Consider the following 16,156-nt stretch of genomic DNA (forward strand, 5'->3'; position numbering starts at 1 on the left):
TACCTAAGTGTGTTTAGGATTCAGATGTATGTCTTGCTGAACTGGATGAGAAATTCCCCACTCTGATGTGGAATTGCAAGTAAAGCAGGGAAACTGCGTTGCATTGGCTGAAATTTAAACATAGCAGACTTCTTCCTTTGTTAAAAAGAGCAGTATGCTCCCCCCAAAAGAATTCCTGGAATGTAGTCAGCAAGGAACTATATTTAATTATATTGAAATGGGATCCTAATTTTATTATACATGGCTACTTTTGCTGATAGCAGAAATAAGAGAAAGATGTTTATGAAATAATACTTTCCTAAGAGCTGAAGTCGTAAGTGAGATGCTAAAAAACCGCAGGTAAGGCATTGTAGCATGTACTGATGATTATTTTTTGGAATTAAATGTTCCAGAAAAGATGTTGTTGGGGGCATCTGTGATCTCAAACAAGGAATAATCCCAATGGGAAGCAAGAAGTGTTTTTGATTATTATCTTGAAAGCCTAAAATTCCTTAGGTGAAATTTAGTCTGAAATGCATCCATGCAATGATGAAGGTGTGTGTGTATGTCAACATCTGTGCTTTATTAAATCTGAACTATTTTTACTAGGCAGTGAACTGGAGAGACCAAATTCCCTGATAAAACCAGAAACTCCTGGAATGGGTCTTTGAAGACATTCCTTGCTGCATTGTTCTTGAAGTAAATGTAAGCATTGTAAGTCCACTCTTCTCCTTCAAGTGTGACAAAGCTTACAATACTATCAGTTTCTCTGATTTTTGTACAACGTATTTAGAATGCATTATCTGAACCTGCTAGAGCTGTGGCACACAACTGCAATCCGAAAAGGGGATTTCTGCCCTTCACACCCCCACCAAACGCATAGACAACAGGAAGGCATAAACCAGAATGTATATTGTTCTACAGCAGGACAGTCAACAGAAGTGAATATTTTCTCCTTCATGCCAAAGCAGTAGCAATGCAAAGGTCCACAGACAGAAACAGCTAAGAAGAAATAAGCCAATGCTGGGGGAACCATTATGGCACACACTTTGTAAGGTAAAAAGGTAAGGTAAAGGACCCCTGGATGGTTAAGTCCAGTCAAAGGCAACTATGGGGTTGTGGTGCTCATCTCACTTTCAGGCTGAGGGAGCTGGCGTTTGTCCACAGACAGCTTTCTGGTCATGTAGACAGCATTTCTAAACTGCTTCTGGCACAACAGAACACATGACAGAAACCAAAGCACACAGAAATGCCATTTACCTTCCCGCCGCAGCAGTACCTATTTATCTACTTGCACTGGCGTACTTTCGAACTGCTAGGTTGGCAGGAGCAGGGACCAAGCAATGGGAGCTCACCCCGTCACAGGGATTCAAACCGCCCACCTTCTGATCGGCAAGCCCAAGAGGCTCAGTGGTTTAGACCACAGCGCCACACACCCTGTAGTGAAGGCTGAAAGCAATGCTGCAAGGGGACACCATAAGTCACACTGACAGCATGGTAGGAACAGAAGAAACAGTTCAGATGTGGCCCTTGTCCCTTGCACATGAGTAGGCCAGCAAGCCCATTCTGTCCCAAGTCCATGAGAATAATTTTTTTAAAAAATAATAATCCGAAAATCCACACACTTCCAACCAATTTAGATTGTTTTGGAAGACCAATGACCTCCCTGGTTTGTTCATTCTTTTTAGACAACTGTTTCCAGATGCCTGTAGCAGCTAGAAAGTATGGTCATTTCTGTGTTTTTCAGTAAAAAGCCTCCAGAAACAGCAGTGCATTAATGGTGGCTGGGTAACTTTACAGAGAAGAAGATGGCTGACCTGATGTACCTCTGGAGGAAGCCAACTTTTCCACTGTAATACGTCATTTCAAGGCTGCCAGGGATATGGTAAAATGTAGTGAATATTGTTTAGGGGAGAGCAGACCCCCCCCAACCTTTCTACATTCAGTGTAGGGTTGGAATTTGAGCAAACTCCTAAATTAATGAATTTAGCAAGGGTGGAGGTGCCATATTTCAGACAGTGGCAACTCTAAATCCGTTGAGTTCCAGATGAAAAAAGCCCTGTATGTATGTATATATATTATACAACAAGAGCAACTGTTTAAGAATTGGTCCCCGTCCCTTCTCCTATTCTCCTTTGTGTGTCATTCTTTTTTAAAAAATGTAAGCCTGCAGGTGGGGCTATCCTGTTTTAATTTATTTCAAGTTAAGTCGCTAAGGGAGCTTTTTGGCTGAAGAGCAGGGTACAAACGCTCTAAATAATTAAATAAAATAAAATGTTGATGAATTTTCATGAGGATCACACATCATCATAGAAATGTGGGGAACTGAATTTAAAATGGGGAAATATAAGAAACGGAAAGGAAACAAAATTCAAAGATTCATCCAACCCCCAGAAGGAATGTAACTGAATGTGATTTTTGATGAGAGCCTTAAATGCGACATTTATTTTATATGAAGTTCCTCATTCAGTTATGGATGCATTTGCGCACACACTCACAGAGAAAGAGTACTGCTTCCACATATGAATATCCCTGGCTAAATCAAGGGCTATTGAAACAATTCCCCCTGGGAAATGAACCTTATTGCCACCTGATCCAGCCATAAATGGTTTGTTCTAAATTCTGTCAGAAACTGCTTCCCTGCTAATTAGTTACATCTTGTCCATTTTGAGGGACTGAACATGGGAGCTAGGAGGGGAAAGTTGCTTTCGTCTTATCCTTGTCATGCCCCATTTTCTAAACGTTTGATACTCACTTTTTCATAGCATTAGTTTGTGGTGGAAACAAGAATTGGTAGACTTGGCCTGTGTACCTGTGTCGTGTGTGTGTGTGTGTGTGTGTGTGTGTGTGTGTGAAAAAACCTTATTTAATTGAAAAGCAAGATCACTAAGAGGCTAAGCTGTCAGCTCACACTTGCTTTCCCTTAAAGTCAATTTTGAAGAGGAAGCCAAGCGAGAAATCAAGGCACATACAGACTTCTCGTGTCACTGGGGGTATTGCACTGTCAAGTCAGGAGCTGTGAAATGAGGGAAATCCAGATGAGCATGAAAATCATACTGACCACTAAAGCAAGCTAACAGTTGTTAACCTTGTAAACCTTTAAGACAACAGCCCAGCTGACTTAAATTTGACTTGAATGGTTACAGTCTCAGGAAGAATTAAAGTCAGTGACTGTTGCAAAGCTAGCTGCAGATGAAGGGGAGGGGAAGAATTCCTTCTCGTGGGAACTGTAATGAAATGTGACAAGGCTGTTCCATGTAGAATCATGAGCTTAGCTCTTCTGTAATTCTTGGTATAGACTGGAACTAACTAGTAAGACTCCCTGGACAAAACCAGGTCAAAGATGCCCCAATCAACCTCCCCTTCGTTGACTGTGCTTTGGAAGCATTTCACCATATTTTAAACAACTTCCACAAGCATCCCCACTCATACTCACATTGAAATCAATGTATTTACTTTGAGTATGATTCATGTTAGCTATTGCTCCATATTCTAAAAATGTAAGGGCACTTCCAGATTGCCGTTGTTTCCAAATGGGGTTCAATCACCTGCTGGCAAATTCAGGGTTACCCGATTATAGTTGAATGGGAGGTCTTGTACAAGAAACCGACTTCCCCCAAAGATTGGGCTTTTTGCAGTAAGGAAAGTGATGGGGAATCACACCGGAAAGTGTGAACTAACACTTTCTTTGATGCAACGTCATCTAATATCTCTGCAAACAAATAAAGGATGACTTTCCATCAAACATTCAACGCCATCTAATCTCCTTGCAAACTGAACAGGATGAATGCTCATTAAATAGCCAACATCATCTAATCTCCTTGCTAACAAATCAGAACACTCAGTAAACACGTTGTGGGGAAGTACCCTAAGACGAGAAGTCACCTCCCGTTGATTCACTCATAGCACAAGTGACAATGGAATCCATTATGTCACTTCAGTTATGTAAGTAACTCCTCTTCTGCCATTTCACCTCCATAAATATAGCATAGATTGTTTATTTATATATTTAGCATAGATGTGGAGGACTCCACCCATTTACCCTGTCCACAAATGACTATGTATTCAGTAGACTATATGGAAGTAGTGCCTATGCAGCTGAAATGTGGATATTGGCAAATGGAAGGAACTGACCAGCCACTTGTCAGTGACTACAGTCAATAATTGCCCATCAATGGAAAGACTTTGCAAGGGTAGATTTAGAGTTGTGGAATCATAAAGTGTGGTAAGTCACTTTGTCCCCCCAAAAAATTAACTCAGAGTAGTCAGGGAACAAAAGAAATATGACACTTTTGAATCTGTCTGGTTTGACAGATTTTATTTATCTTGTGAACAGTGTAGATCACAGCCTCTCGCTGCCCTGAGCATTCACTTACCTATGAACCTAATGATTGCGATTCCTTGCTTTACAGAAATGTTTCTGAAGTCACTCTTGCCAGGAGACAAGGCGATATTATAAGATAATGTAACTCTGTCATACTTAACAACTTTTTAAGGTATATGCCCCCAACTCTTTGGATTTATTAGTTTCAAGAGGTTTCGCTGTCTAGGGGGTGGGGGGGCTTCCTGTAGTCTGGTTATAATTTCATCGTATGTGGATAATGGTGTGACAGACACATGGAGGTAGGCCTGGGTCCAGTGAGTGTGTACAGCCCTGCCACCCACTTCATGCGCATGGGGGGGCTAATGAAGGCGTGTAGCCTTGGCCACATTCACACCATGCTTTCAGAGCACTATGGTGCCACTTTAAACAGTATATCGTCTCCAAAAGAATTCTGGGAGCTGCATTTTGTTAAGGCGTTGAGAGATGTTAGGAGGCCACTGTTCCTCACACAGGAGTGCAATTCTCAGAGTGTTTTAACAATCAATCACTCCCAGAATTCTTTGGGGTAAGCCACGGCTGTTTAAAGTGGAATCATAGGGCTTTAAATGTGAGGTGTCAGTGTGACCCTAGTTCTGTCCAGCTTGGTTTGTAGAGAGGGCTCCTTTAATATATTGAAGAGGTGTTAAAAGATTGAAGCAAGTGTCCCATTTTTAAAGTAATGCCATTCTCACTGCATTCAACACAGCTCAAGTTGATTTACTTGAGTTGAAAGAATCTGGCACCGGACACAAAACCACGCTAATAATAAGCCATTTTTATTTTCTTTGACTGCGCCTCCGACGGCCTGACTTTGTTTTTCCCTCCTCCATCATGTTGTCAAATGGAATAATCATCAGAATGTTTTTTGAATTTAAGCCTCTCTCCCAAAGGCAAAATAAAAACACCCACTGCTTTATTTTCTCGGCTTCTTCCCTGCAACAAGGAACTGGCGTTTGCCATTTATCTGGAAGACTAGAGTTGGCAGACGAAAAAGATAACATTCTGGACATATTTCCTCACATTGTTTTACCTGCTTTAAGTGTTCACAGATGGTTTTCTTGAAATCTTGTTTTATATGTTATTAGAAAGAGATACACATACCTTGAAGACCACACCTAGCTTCAGAAGCATTCCAGTTACAACTTAATCCAACTCTGTGCCAAAGATGGCTTAAGAATTTACTTTATAATATCCTCTTTCTTTCGCACTCAGCATCCATGGGGCTCCTGGGTATAGCCTGTCGCTTGAATGCCCCCTCCAGACTCACAAAGCAAATTCCATCCCTTGTGTTTGGTCTGAGCAAAATGGCACCGTTCCAGAGAATGTTAGTCACGCTTAAGTCCTGTTGCAGTCTGTGGGGCTTAAATTAGTCACAACTAACTTGTCCCACTGGCTTCAGTGTGATATAAAGACAGCTAGTTTTCTCTGATTGCATCAGATTCTTCTAGATTTTCTAGAATGCATCAGATTCTTAATCAAAGAACTGGGAACCATTGGCACTCACTGAACAAGTATCACAATATAAAGATGCTTGTAAGAATAACTCGAGTTTTACCTTATTAAGTATTACCAGGTATAGGGGCTGGACCAAGTTTTAAAGTTCATCTGGAATCCAATGAATATTCACAATCTGCCCTGGTAAATGAAAGGAGAGGATTCCTGCTACCTGAAGTTATGGGGGAGGGGGCAGAAAAATTCCCTCTAAAAGCAAATTCAACAGTGTTTATCTGTTTAGATGAGAAATTTCAGCAACCAAAAAAGAAGGCAGTGCTTTCTACATACTTGTGGGGAGGGGGTGGGAATTACTTAGGCAGAAATATATGCATTTGTAAAGTGATAGAAAAATACTTTTCCATATATATCCTCACATGGCCTAACAGCACACCCTGCAAGATTTTTTTTTGGGGGGGGGACACCCCCACACACCATCCTGCTGCTTCTGTGATCTGGGATGCCCTACTTAAAAGGGGACAGTTGTGGCGTATGTAACAAGGCTGTTTCCAATATTGCAGCATCTAAATAATGTTGGCGGCAGCAGGTCCTAGATGGTTTGAATGTTTACGCTCATTCACCTCCCAGCAACGGACATCTCTGTAATATCAAGAGCTCCCAGTTGTGGGGAAAGTTTCTAGGTGTGTTCAGCTGGACCCACAAAGGTTGGAGGCAGAGTTTATACCTGCTGGAACTGGGGTCATAGGCCCTGAGGGCACACTCTGGAGCAGAGGTGCCAGTTTGCCCCCAAAATTGAGGGGCACCGGTGCACAGCACGCAGGGGAGCTGTGATGTGCAACACGTGTGACATCACACACTCGCGCCACATGCTGGGGCCCCTCAACGTTGAGGGGCCCCAGCCCCCTTCCAACAAATATTGAGGGGGCTGAAGACACTTAGACATGCCCCTAGAGTTGGCATGTCTGCTCTGGAGCATAAAAGGAACCTCCTCTATGCTGGAAGTCACATTCAGCTATTCCAGGAACTGAGTGTGGAGACACCCAGGAGAAGAGACAGTTGCAGGGTTTGTTTTATTTTATTTTATGCAGAGGCCTAACAGTCTTACAATGGAACGGTTTTATAAACTTAATTAGATTAGAAAGTGCTACGTGCAAAACGTATTTCAAGTTCCCAGGCTACTGGGAGTTTGAGACACAGAAACAGCAATGGCTGCTCACCCATTTTTTTAAAAAAATACGGTTTTTGATTTAAAAGTACATTGCTTTGCACAGTATTAAGGTGCTCCAGGTTCCATTTTTAACATTCCCTATGTTGCCAGGGGTAACCTATTTAAAAAGGGCATGACAAGCCCAGACCCTCCAAGTGTCCCTATTTTCCAGGGACGTCTCTGATTTAGAGAAGCCATCCCAATTTCTGATTTGATCTCAGAATGTCCCACTTTTCCTTAGGGTGTCCCTATTTTCTTTGGAGAAATGTTGAAGGGTATGGAGTTATCCAACCTCCGAGCCAACTGAAGGCAATCCTGTATAGAGAAGTTTTTTTAAAAAAAAGTTTAATGTTTTATTATGTTTTTATACATGTTGGAAGCTGCCCAGAGTGGCTAGGCCAACCAAGTAAAATGTGTGGGGTAAAAACAGTAAAATCATCATTGTGGAATGGGACATCCCTATTGTCATCGGAGAAATGTTGGAAGGTATGCAAGCTCACTATCCTGAAAAAGGTAAACTAAACAGAAGCTGCTGAGTTTCAGTTCATGGCATCTAGTCCTGAATGTGTTCATGGATCATGAAGTTATGCCAGTTCCTTAGTCTCCAGCATTCGGGCCACGAAAGGCCACGAAAGAGCTCATTGCCAAGCACAGCACTCTGAAAAGTGATGCCATTTAGCAGCGGGTGAATCATCCTACCAACCCCTCCCCGCATGTTTCAGGTCAAATATGATAATCCCTCAGGAGTCTATTGGCTGTTTCTACACACCAAGTCACACACACACACACACACACACACACACACACACACACAATAGGCCTACATAATTGTTATAAATGCCAAAGACAAAAGAGGGGGGAATGTTTTTTGTTTTAATGTTTCAGGGTTGTAGAGCATGGAGACAAGGAGGGGGTGGGTGAGATGTAAATTGCATGCTTTAAAACTTAGCCATCTAAAAAGGGTTCTCCGTAAGGACATTAAGTCCAATGTCTAAAATTGCTGAGCTTCACCCCTGGGTGAGCCAGGATGAATCCCCTCCCTTCTTTTACCAAGAGGCTACATGCAAAACATCTAGCAAAAAACATATGGGCTGATTAAGTTTTCCCTTTTTTTTATTGAAACAGCAGGCAGGGCAAATTTACATGTAATTGTGCCTGGAGCCAGATGCCTTGCATTTGCATATACCAAAAGTACTCTGAGTGGCAAAGTTAATTAGGATTACAATTGCACACACCTTTGGGAGGGACCCGCGTATAACTCATGTTGGAGCACAAAAGGCCGATCTGTTTTCAGTGCGCCATCAAATTAGGCCCCTTAATTAGTCCCGGGGAAAACAAACACCCCAGGTGACATCAGCACATTTGGGCTGGCAATTTATGCACAGCAAAGTTGACTGGCTCTAATTACTCAGACTGTTGTTCAAAACACATAGCAGTTGTTCTCAGATGGAAGTGAACAATACAAGGGGGAAAATGCGAAAAGAAATGAAATGAAAGAGGTGCAGCCAATTGGGCACCAGCTATTTCCACAGGGGTTTGAATCAACTCTTTAAGCTAGCGGTTCTCGAAGTCTGGTCTCTGTATTTTACCCAGGTGGAGTGGGCTAACTGTTAAGGAGAACATAGCACCCGGCATCCTTTAGCTCTTTCCTCAGCCTGGGAGAAGCCTTGCTGCAGGCCTGTGTTTCGAACTTTTGCAGGGGTCCCTCTTAACCTCTGCAGAGCCAGAATTCTACCATCAGGGTTCAATAAGCAACACAGAGGTATGTAGAGAGCCAGTGTGGTGTAGTGGTTAAGAGCAGTAGACTCGTAATCTGGTGAACCGGGTTCGCATCTCTGCTCCTTCACATGCAGCTGCTGGGTGACCTTGGGCTAGTCACACTTCTCTGAAGTCTCTCAGCCCCACTCACCTCACAGAGTGTTTGTTGTGGGGGAGGAAGGGAAAGGAGAATGTTAGCCGCTTTGAGACTCTTTCGGGTAGTGATAAAGCGGGATATCAAATCCAAACTTCTTCTTCTTCTTCTTCTTCTTCTTCTTCTTCTTCTTCTTCTTCTTCTTCTTCTTCTTCTTCTTCTTCTTCTTCTTCTTCTTCCTTTTTGACATGGGAATCACCCAGCATTAGGAATCTCTAGAGTTGCTTCCATTCAAAGGTAGCATTTTCAGCTCCCCACAAGGTGGCCAGCCCTACCATTAGACCATGGGTATACAAACTAAGGCCCGGGGGCTGGATCTGGCCCAATCGCCTTCTAAATCCAGCCCGCAGACGGTACAGGAATCAGCATGTTTTTATATGAGTAGAATGGGTCCTTTTATTTAAAATGCATCTCTGGGTTATTTGTGGGGCATAGGAATTTGTTCATTATTATTTTTTCAAAATATAGTCCGGACCCTCACAAGGTCTGAGGGACAATGGACCAGCTCCCTGCTGAAAAAGTTTGCTGACTCCTGCATTAGACAGAGTGAGATGCAGCCACCTCAGGAAGTTGAATTTTGGGTATCATAAAAGGGCACCAAGTTGTTTTGCTCATTACTGCTGGGGAGGGGGAGAAGAGCTTGTGGGATTTTCTGCTTCAGGTGCCAAAATAACTCTGCCCTACTATCACACACCTTGACTCAGAACTCATCTGCCTCAGGTAGCAAAATGTCTTGAGCTGGGATTGCCTGGGTGTAACCGCTGCAGGCTTTAACAGCTATAAATATGGAATAATAAATGAATAACTTTTACTGTAGTTTTAAGTGTTGTATGATCTAGTTTTAATTGCATGTCACTAGGTATGGGTGAGAATTGTGATCCAGTCTGCATATACAGAATGAAACTACCTACTTAACTCTTTCCAAAACAACATGCAAACTGAAATGCAGCCAGCCATTCCTCAAAATCTGCACTTCTCTGAATTTTGCAATGCAGTTGCCCAGTAATGTGCAAAAAAATGTGTATGCTAAAGTGTGCATGAGAATGCATATATTCATGAAAATAACATACAAAAATGCCTTTTATTAGGGAAAATTGCCTTGCAAAAATATGTGTATTGAGCAACTTTTCAAGCAAATATGGATGTATTTGGAGAATTTGACCAAGAGGCCAGGATCCACTATCCTGGTGCGCTAGTGGAAGCCAATGCAAGGACTCCCATGAGCACAACAGTGAGCGTTCTTTCTCCCTGCGTCTCCTGCCCCCAGACTCCCTGCTCCCCACGCCTCCCCCAAATCCACTCTGGAGGGTCAGGAGAACCCCGAAAACAGGGAGGACGGACTCGTCACTGTGTGATGCTGAATTCCACCCTAAAATGCTGGTCAGTTTTTAGAAGGACTTAATAAAAATCACTTGCTGATGTAGTGCACTGAAGTTAAGGTGGGGGAAAATGTGAAACTGAAATGGACAGATTCACCCGTTCGTAAATACAGCTCAACCTGTCCTCCAGCTGAAAGGTGGGCAACACATTTAAGAAATGTATACATGCATATATGTGGGGGGTAGGGGATGCAGCTTGATTTAAAGACCAAAAAGAGCATGTGATGGGATGCTGAGCCCTCTCAATGCCCATTTGGACCTCGTACAGACTTCCTCATTATGAGACATTTTCCTCCTGGCCAGGTTCACTTCTAGCTGAGGGTAAAGTGACCTGTAGGAGGATAAACTGGGAGTGGGGGTGGAGGGAATCCAGCAGACCACCCCATGCACCCACCCCCTACTTTATTTACATTTGAGTCAAACCCACACATAAGGAGGTTCCTCACATCTAGTTTGGCCCTAAAATGGCTGCGAAGGTGATATTGAACAAAATGGGGGCTGGATAGAAAAAAGAGGGAGATCTTACATTATTGTACTCTCGAGATCCCAATGCTTGCCCTCTGTCCTTGAATTATACTTAGGGGAAACACAGTCATGTACATAGACCAGCAATCCAGGCATAGTTTAAGAGCGCAAATCGCAACTGGAACAATAATATATTAATTTCCTCAGCTTTCTTTCATTCTAAATGCTTTTGTGACCCTGCCTCTCTCCTATTCAGCATATTTCAGATTTTAAAGACTTTTTTGTAGAGAAATAAAATACAGGGCACGCTTTATGATTTAAAGACAGTGGAAGTATTCTTTTTAACTTAAAAAACAACAACCCGTAAAGCTGAAGAGCAGCCAAGGCATTGTTTAAAAGCCAAGATTTTATTGCAAGCTGTTATTGAAATTCAGGGTGGTCTTGCTTCTCCACCAAATTGTGGACTTTGTAAGCTGCAAACTCTACTAAATGCAACTTTGAATTTAAATGCCAGAATGTGCATGGTTTTATCACAAATTTTGGACTATGATGGCCTCTAGTACTGAAACTGCAGATTGCTTTGACTAAGATTACAGGCAGCCTGGTGTAGTAGATGGTTATTGTTCTGGGCTGGGAAGAGCCGATTCAAATTGAGCCATGAAACTCCCTCTGCATCAGTCACCTAGCTCACCTCATAGGGCTGTCATGAAGTTAAAGTGGAAGGGGAAAGAGAATAATGTATGCACACTATTAAGGGAAGAGTAGATGAAGAGTGGGATAAAAATGCATTAGCCAGCATCTTGTTATGTATAATTACTTAATTCACACTCAAATGGAGAATGCCTATGTTGCAAAAAGGGTTTAACTGGAAGATTCCATTGAAGCTCAAGAAGAACTCTCTAAGCACTATTGTTCTCTGCTAGCTAACACGTGAGTGTTTAACCTTAGATCACATGCGAGGCTACTGAATTGCAAATCACAATTTTGAAGGGAGTTGCCCTGGCATTTTGTTCCCAGCCAGAGCAGGAGTAAAATGTGATAATGGCTCTCCAGGAGCTACATAGCCTTAGGCAGGATGAAGGCTAATACATAATATGAGATGCTGAGATTATGCTGGACATACACATGATCTTATAGAGCTGTTTGGATGGATCATTTACTGTTTTTTGTTCTCTTTTGATTTAAGTTCTGCATGTAAAGCTTTGAATCCAACTTGAGTCTGGGCAACATTTTATTCCAAAAGGAGTCAGTTTTTATGCATCCAGTCACTTCAAGCTGAGCAGTATTAATATCTGCAGTACATGTGACATTTATCAGGTAATCTGAAACTGTGCTGTCCCTTCCACCTTAACTATGGTGGGCCCCTTCCACTTTGGCAGTGCCAGAGAGAAGCAGTCCAGCACCCTAGTAACATTATCTTCACACTTGTTTCTTGCCCAGAGGCAGGGCATCCCAGGATGATGTAGCAGATAGCCATTAGACCTAACCCACAGTATGAGGTTGGAGGCCAGCTGTGTCAGTCTTCTCTGACACTCTCCTCTGTCTCTCTCCCCCATCAGCGGTAGGGAGAATCATGAGTCATGACTGGAAAGTAAAGCCTGGGGAAAAAACTCATTATTGTTCATTTATTGTTACTCATACATTATCTCAGTAATGCTATGACAGCCCATTTGAGTTGTGTAGTATCCTCATCCTCATCACTGATGAAGAACTGAGGATGAAGGAATGTGGGTTGCCTGAGAGGAATTTGTGCTTAGTGTGAAATTCGAATGGAAGACTTCACCGCTAATGCTCAATCAATAGCTGCTGCATTGCGCCTGCACTGCTAAACAGACACAACATGGGTATGGTTTTCAACATGATAAGGTCCATGTGGCAACTAAACTGTGAGCCTCCAGATGTCGTTGGACTCTTAACTCCCAGCAGCCCTTACCAGCATGGCCAATGGTCGGGGATAATGGGGGTTGTAGTCCATCAACATCTGGAATGCCAAAGGCCTGAATCACGTCTCCTTAGGTGACGAAATGAGTCAGGCTGCCCCTGAAAAATGCCCAAAATTCTGGAAAAGCAGGGAGGGGGTGAGAGTGCGAGATAAATTATGCAAACAAATCCAGCCATACATATTCAGTTAATACAGGAAAATACGTGTGCTTTGCGACATTTATTGCTCTGTGGAATAAAATTGGAGTTTAGGGTCACTGAAGTGTAGATTTTACAAATAGCTCATAAGCATGACCTGTGAACAGATGACTATAAAAAGATTGCTCATGAGCTGGTTTGTCTTTTCCCCATGCTTTGAGTTATAAAGGTAAAGGGTAAAGGGACCCCTGACCAGTAGGTCCAGCCGCAGATGACTCTGGGGTTGCGGTGCTCATCTCGCTTTATTGGCCGAGGGAGCCGGCATACAGCTTCCGGGTCATGTGGCCAGCATGACTAAGCCGCTTCTGGTGAACCAAAGCAGCGCACGGAAATGCCATTTACCATCCCACTGGAGTGGTACCTATTAATCTACTTGTACTTTGACGTGCTTTCCAACTGCTAGGTTGGCAGGAGCGAGCAACGGGAGCTCACCCCGTCGCGGGGATTCGAACTGCCAACCTTCTGATTGGCAAGTCCTAGGCTCTGTGGTTTAACCCACAGCGCCACCTGCGTCCCCACTTTGAGTTATAGACCAAGGCAAAAGAGGGTGTGGAACCTGGTGCCCTCCAGATGTTGCTGGACCACAGCTCCCCTCAACTCCAACCATTCATCGCGCTCGCTGAGGCTGATGCAAGTTAAAGGTCAACAGCATAGAATCTTAGAGTTAGATGGGACCCCAGCATTCATCGAGTCCAGTGTCCTGCAAAGCAGGACTCTCATGACAGATGACCCTCCAACCTCTGCTTAAAATCTTCCATTCAATGAGAGTCCACAGCCTCCCAATGGAGTCCGTTGCACCATCAAGCAGCTCTTACTGTCAGAAAGTTCTTCCTTGTGTTTAGTCAGAATTTGAATCCATTGGATCGAGTCCTATCCTCTGGAGCAGGAGAAAACATCTGGAGGGCTACAGGCTTCCCACACTTGATGACACTGTAGAGCCCCTGGTTAAAATAATTTTGAGAAGGGTGGGGTGGAATAACACACCTAGAATAAATCAAAAGTCATATTCCGTCAAGTTTTCCAAAGCAGACACACATACTGTACTCAGTGTGTGTTCCTGGTGACCAACTGAAACCAGTTTTACTGCTGTTGCTGGAGCTCTTCCGCCCTCTGCTGGGAAAGTGCAAATAATGCATTTCAGAAGTTACAGTACTAGATTTTCACAAATCCTGCTAGATGTGAACAAGTTATCTATAGCAGTGGTTCCCAAACTCACTCACACACACCCCCGCTCCCATGGACCACTTGAAAATTGGTGATGGTTTGTTTTTTTCTGTTTGTTGCTGCAGCAATCATAATCCGCCGTTGCTGGACGTTGTATGAGCTGTAATTGTAATTTTCCTGCTTCTTTTATATCTTAAATTATATTTTATTCCACTGTATTCCATATTCAAATTGCAATACAATAAAATGCAGCATAAGAAAGAAAAGAAGCAATAAAAATACAATCAATAGGAATATGCAATGTGGAAATGCTATGGACCACCTGAATCAGGTGTGCAGACAATAGCTGGTCAACCCCTTCTCCAAAGCAAGGTGGGTTGTTCACCCCAAATTTGAATTAATACATTCAGGCTTCTAATATCTGTCACCCAATGGTCTGATTGTTTCTTCTTTAGTAGCTTCATATTTAGGCTTGCTAACTTAATAGTTTTTAACAGGTATGACTGGCTTTTTGTGTGTGAATCTCCAGTTGCCCTGTTGAGCGTGGTTCCAAAAATATTTTTTTTAATGTCCATTGGTTTTGTGCATGAGTGCATGATGTGTGCATCCTTCCTGGAGAACTGGGTGTGACAGGAAGAGACTGCACATGTAGCACTACCCTCCATTTCCAGAATTGTTGATGTTTACCATTATCATTACTAGGGTCTGTTTGTCACAAGGACTAGGAAGCAGAGGCTGGAGCAGAAAGAGGCTGCAAGTAGAGACATGAAGGGTTTGAGACTGATCCAGAGAATGTAGACAGTACCCATTTCTACATGCAATAAGATTTCCCCTCATCTCTGCCCATCTTCCCCAGAATTGAACTTCAAAATATCCATATCTTCAAGATTAGGAAAACCAGTAATGGAGACTTCAAGAGCAGGGGAAAAAAGATTCCTTATTTGATAGAAATCCAAAGACAACATTGAAAGTGAACAGTGGTTAACAAGAGACAGAGAGTTGCATTAGGGGTGGCATTTTAGACCATAAACCTTCAAAGAACATTGCATATTCTGGCATTTCTAATATAATCCTTGTTCCAGAACCTATAACTAGGATTAAACTTCCTCTTTGCACCACAGAAAGTATGACTGGGAGACAAAGGTCTGTCTGCCTTAGGGAGTTTGGTCTCCCTTGTAAAGCACTTTGAGGGATACTACTTGAAATATGACATTGCTTCTGTATTTCTGTAAATCACATATTCTTTGTACATTGAGATCTTCTTTGGTGTTTCCCTAAAAGCAAGTGTTATCTAGATAGCAAAAATGTATGGGAAAGTGCAGAAGACAAATTCTCCACAACACTGGAAATCCAGGATTTATGACTGGCATGTTCTTCTCCCTGGTGTGAGAGAATCTCCCCTTTAAAAGAAAAGCCCCTGGTTAAAGGCTTCCTTTCGCCTGACATTCCACAGCAGCCTTTTTCACAAAACAGCAAAAGTTATTTCATCCTGGCAATTTATGACCAGACTGCACTTACAATTAATAAGGCCCCATCTGTATAATACATTTAAAACAGTGTCATGCCACTTTAAACAGTCATGGCTTCCTCAAAATAACCCTGGGAATTGTGGTTTGCTAAGGGTGTTGATATGACTGGCACTCCTGTCAAAGCCCTGGTCGACCTCTGGAACATCCAAATAGCTCAGGCTGTTGACACAATCACTCCTGAGTAGGAGGGATATGGGGTGGCATTTTCATTAGGATGACGTGTGGGTGCTATGGGGGGAAATTGTATGCATGAGCAGAACTGAGTCCACAATAAACTGCCACATGGAAGACTTAATTCCCTGAGAGCCTGGAAAGCTTTTGCCAGTCAGAGTAGACAACACTGGAATAGGTCCTGAATGGGGTAACTGTGCCCCTGACGGACCAGGTGCGCAGCCTGGGAGTCATTTTGGACTCACAGGTGTCCATGGAGGCGCAGGTCAAATGTGTGTCCAGGGCATCTGTTCACCAGCTCCATTTGGTACGCAGGCTGAGACACTGCCTCGCCAGAGTGGTGCATGCTCTGGTTATCTCCCGCTTGGACTACTGCAATGCGCTCTACGTGGGGCT

This window comes from Podarcis melisellensis (assembly GCF_964234715.1).
Source record: "Podarcis melisellensis genome assembly, chromosome: 10".
NCBI classification, from domain to species: domain Eukaryota; kingdom Metazoa; phylum Chordata; class Lepidosauria; order Squamata; family Lacertidae; genus Podarcis; species Podarcis melisellensis.